Genomic DNA, 5,292 nt, shown 5'->3' on the forward strand with positions numbered 1-5,292 from the left:
AACACCATATGATTTTTTAAATTTCAATATTAGATTAATATTGCCATTATTCAAATAGTAATTTGATAATTTACACAAATCACTCTGATAGCTCCAATCATATTTATACTGTTTGTTTTCATGATTGTGCCCACTATCTGTGCATTAAGTTGATCAGAATGTCATTATTTTATGATTGACACTAACGGCCAGATAGCAGCCTGCCACACAGCAGAATAATAACCACAGAGCATCTCACACACACACTTTTTTTTTTTTTAACACTGCATTTCTTTTTGTCGGAGCAGCTCCTGTCTCTAAAGAGTGAAATATGTACATGTACATAAAGGCCTGTTTTATTGGCAATCGACTTGAATTTTTAATTATATGTTTCATTTGTTTATGACTTTGTCTTCACACAAACACAGCAAAATTTCCTTTTTGTGTTTGTAGTGAGTGAAAGAGAGAGAAGGAGACAAGCATAGTAAGGAGCAGAGGGCCTGTTAAATGTCCATTCTAGGCCCTCCTGCTCTCTGTGATGACCAATACTGTGTTTCAACATGCACATATTTTTCTGATTTCTGTTGATAGATAACTGAACAAATATGAAATCTGATCATGGCTCATAAAGACTATGTTGAACAGCAGTCAATAACTGTGCTGTGAGATTGGCCAGATTGACGTTCAAAATTAGTGAGTAGAAAAGGTTAGGAGTAACAAAGGTTGTCATATTCAAGTACAGCCACAAAGAATATGTTAATAGTTCTAAATGAGCTGCAAATGTTTATTTATGTCTGTAATGCATGCAGAAAGTGGGCAAAACAACTCTAAACCAGACTATTAATATGACTGCTGAAAAAACATTTCCTGTGTAGATTGAAATCATAGTGGATCCTTGAGTGAGTCACTGAGTGACTAAACACAGTGCATCCAGATGCTGAGTAGGCCTACATCGTTGGAGCCACAGATTGAACAACCAACATTTCCTTTCCGCCTGATGTCTCCCTGTTAGCAAGAAACATGGACATCCTGCATCTCGGCTTGCTGATACAGCTATCACTTCTATTCCTGTAACCAATCACTCTACAGTTCATCTGAAAGGATACAAGGTGTTATGTACTGATGTCCTGGATTATCAGGGGTTCAGTGTTTGTTAATAATAACTGGTTGATTAAACACTCTCCAAAATTAATTGATATAATAGAAATTAATACTACAGTCTTCAGCATGAACAAACATGTTTTAAAGTGCATTGCCAACATCAGTTTGGAGACTACAGAGATGATTAGCAAGTCAGATGTAGGACACTGAGCACTTTAAAATTGTAGGTGTAGATTTTGACATCAGTCAGGTCGGATGATAAATGGTGTGCTTAATCTTCGGCACCACAAACAAAACACTGTCTGTCCTTGGTTTGTAAACTACATTTCCCAAGTTACTTTCGGGCTCCCCTGCTGGCTTAGTTGAATTTTAACAGATATCCTGGCATGCCCACTCAGAGGCTTGGAGCCTAAAGACCATGTCTGATACATCCCTTTTGCTATTCCTTTCAATAATGAAAAATTACCAATATGTTTAAAAATCACATTAACATGATTTATAAAAACAGGGCCTATGTTCACTGGACAAGTCATCCAAATTAAAGGTCCCATATTATGAACCTTTTTCAATAAGTTACATAGGTCTATGAGTTCCATAAAACATGTTTTTGAAGCTGTTTGTTGGAAATAGCTTTTTGGAAATGATTCTTTCCTCCCTCTATTTCCCTCTGTTTCAGTCCCTTTCAGAATGCATTGCTTCTGTTGTCAGTAGCTTTAAATGCAAATGAGCTGCTGCTGCCCCACCCACAAAGTGGTAACAGGGAGAGCTTAGACTCGAACGTAGCACTACCCGTGTGAAAGTAAAGAAGGAGGGGAAGCTCCTTCAGAACCTCAGACTCAGATAATTTAGCAGGACACTTCTGAATACTTAGTCAAAACTGTCTTTCTATTTTTTTTTTTCTTCAATACAAGCGCCCCCTGTACAGGGGGCAGTGTGAGATGCACACAGTTCAGATTGCCAGTGCTCGCGCTAGGAAGTACCAATTCTAACTTGTAGTATACCAGAATGACAGGGAGAAACTCAGCTTAATTTGCGTTGTTCGCACACAGTTTTGTAACGGAGGGCCATACAGATGGGGGCATTGTCCACACACGCGAGCAGCTGATCACATTGTGTAAACCCACGCTGCTGCCCGGAGAGAGGATTGTAGTCCCAGATGAGCTGAAGAGACGACGTCTGGGCTGCAGAGACAGAGCCAAAAAGAGGGCGAAGGCATGGAGATACGGGTGATCATCACTGGGAACGTGAGGTCTTTAGCAAATAAGATGGATGAGCTCTTCGCGCTGGTCAGGTCTCAATGGGAATACCGACAGCACAGCCTTCATAGAGTCATGGTTGCATTCAGATGTCCCAGACTGGAGTGTGGAGGTACCCAGCTTCAGCTGTGTGCAGGCGGACAGTGACATGGCTCAGGACAATAAGAAGAAGGGAGGAGGGATTGCGCTGCTTGTGAATGAGAAGTGGTGTAATCCCAGACATGTTACCGTTGAGGAACGTTTCTGTAGCTCGGACATTGAGCTGCTAGCTGTGGGGATGCTGCCTTATTATTTGCCTCGGGAAATCACGTCCGCCATCATGATCACTGTCCACATCCCTCCGAAGACTGACGGGGAAGCAGCGTGTGACGTCAGCCACTTCACCGTAATGGAGCAACAAACGCAGCAACCAAATGCGTTTGTAGTCATTACTGGAGACTTAAACCACAATACTTTGGACAAAACTCTGCCAACTTTCAACCAGTTTATTAACTGTCCCACCAGAGACAATGCCAGACTGGACTTACTGTATGCTAATGCAAAGGATGCAATACAGTGCCACAGCTCGTCCCCCCTAGGCAGAGCTGATCACAGCCTGGTGTTGTTAACACTTCGGAATGTCCCCATTGTCCAGAGGCAGCCTGTGTCCACAAGAACAGTGAGGAGGTGGACTCAGGAGTCTAATGAGTCACTGCAGGACTGCTTTGAGACAACAGACTGGGATGTGTTGTGTGAGCCACATGGGGAGGACATCAAGAGCTTGACAGAGTGTATCAGAGAGTACATCAAATTCTGTGAACAGACCATACTGCCAACCAGGACTGTATGTTGCTTTCCCAACAACAAGCCCTGGATCACCAGTGAACTGAAAAGTCTGCTGAACAAGAAGAAACAAGCTTTCAGGTCAGGGGACAAAAAGACCTGACGAGTGTTCAACAGAGGCTGATGGAGAAGCTGAGGCAGACCAGAGATGCCTACAGGAGGAAGCTGGAGGCCAAACTTCAGCAGAACAGAGTGAAGGATGTGTGGACAGGAATGAAGGAGATCACGGGGCTCAAGGCAAGAGACAGACCAGCAGCCGGCAGCCTGCGCGGGGTGGTAAAGTTTTGGCATTACTGCCTATTCCCGGTTCAGCTCTTTCTGCAAAACTTTCCGGACCTTACGAAATTCATGATCATCTGAGTGATACTGATTACCTCGTTGGCAGCCCCAGAAGGAAGCGAAAAACTCGGGTGTGCCATGTTATTACCACAATATTTTGAAGTTGTCTCACTCCAATACTGCGCCCGCAGTTAGTCCAAAACAGCCCGATAATCCTCCGCTGTCCGTTGTTTCTGGCAGCTCTGCGCTGATTGTGTCCGACATTCCAAATGTGTCCGACGGAGATGATGATTCGATGATGCGTCATTCCTCACATCAAAGCGCTCGGTTGCCGAACTCTGAGATGTTGAAAGTGTTACTGTCCCTGTTAATCCACCTGGCAGATGAGTAGCAGCGCGACATAATTGATTTAATAAGCCGTTTTTCGTGTCTTTTCAGTGATGTCCCGAGCCGAACGACCATTCTCCAACATGATATTGATGTTAAAGGTGCCAGGCCAATTAAGCAACATCCATCCATCCATCCATTCCCACCCGCTTATCCGGGGCCGGGTTGCGGGGGCAGCAGTCTGAGCAGGGACGCCCAAACTTCCCTCTCCCCGGACACTTCCTCCAGCTCCTCCAGGGGGACCCCGAGGCGTTCCCAGGCCAGCCGAGCGACATAGTCACTCCAGCGTGTCCTGGGTCTTCCCCGGGGCCTCCTCCCGGTGGGGCATGCCTGGAACACCTCCCTAGGGAGGCGTCCAGGGGGCATCCGGTACAGATGCCCGAGCCACCTCAGCTGACTCCTCTCGATGTGGAGGAGCAGCGACTCTACTCTGAGCTCCTCCCGGGTGACAGAGCTCCTCACCCTATCTCTAAGGGAGTGCCCCGCCACCCTGCGGAGGAAACTCATTTCAGCCGCTTGTATCCGGGACCTCGTTCTTTCGGTCATGACCCAAAGTTCATGACCATAGGTGAGGGTAGGAACGTAGATTGACTGGTAAATCGAGAGCTTCGCCTTTCGGCTCAGCTCCTTTTTCACCACGACGGACCGATACAGCGACCGCATTACTGCTGCCGCTGCACCGATCCGCCTGTCAATCTCACGCTCCATTCTTCCCTCACTCGTGAACAAGATCCCAAGATACTTAAACTCCTCCACTTGAGGCAGGATCTCTCCCCCAACCCGGAGGGAGCAAGCCACCTTTTTCCGGTCGAGAACCATGGCCTCGGACTTGGAGGTGCTGACTCTCATCCCAGCTGCTTCACACTCGGCTGCGAACCGTCCCAGTGCACGCTGAAGGTCCTGGCTCGATGGAGCCAACAAGACAACATCATCCGCAAAAAGCAGAGACGAAATCTGCCGGCTCCCGAACCAAACCCCCTCTGGTCCCTGGCTGCACCTAGAAATTCTGTCCATAAAAATAATGAACAGAACCGGTGACAAAGGGCAGCCCTGGCGGAGTCCAACATGCACCAGGAACAGGTCCGACTTACTGCCGGCAATGCGGACCAAGCTCCTGCTCCGGTTGTACAGGGACTGCACAGCCCTCAGCAGAGGGCCTGCAACCCCATACTCCCGGAGCACCTCCCACAGAATGACGCGAGGGACAAGGTCGAATGCCTTCTCCAAGTCCACAAAACACATGTGGACTGGTTGGGCAAACTCCCATGAACCCTCAAGCACCCTTTGGAGGGTATAGAACTGGTCCAGTGTTCCACGGCCGGGATGAAAACCACATTGTTCCTCCTGAATCCGAGGTTCGACTATCGGCCGGATTCTCCTCTCCAGTACCCTGGATGACAGTGGGATTGAGGAGATCCTCGAAGTATTCCTTCCACCGCCCGACAATATCCCCAGTCGAGGTCAGCAG

The sequence above is a fragment of the Chaetodon auriga genome, chromosome 14 (assembly GCF_051107435.1).
Source record: "Chaetodon auriga isolate fChaAug3 chromosome 14, fChaAug3.hap1, whole genome shotgun sequence".
In the NCBI taxonomy this organism is placed as follows: Eukaryota; Metazoa; Chordata; class Actinopteri; order Chaetodontiformes; family Chaetodontidae; genus Chaetodon; species Chaetodon auriga.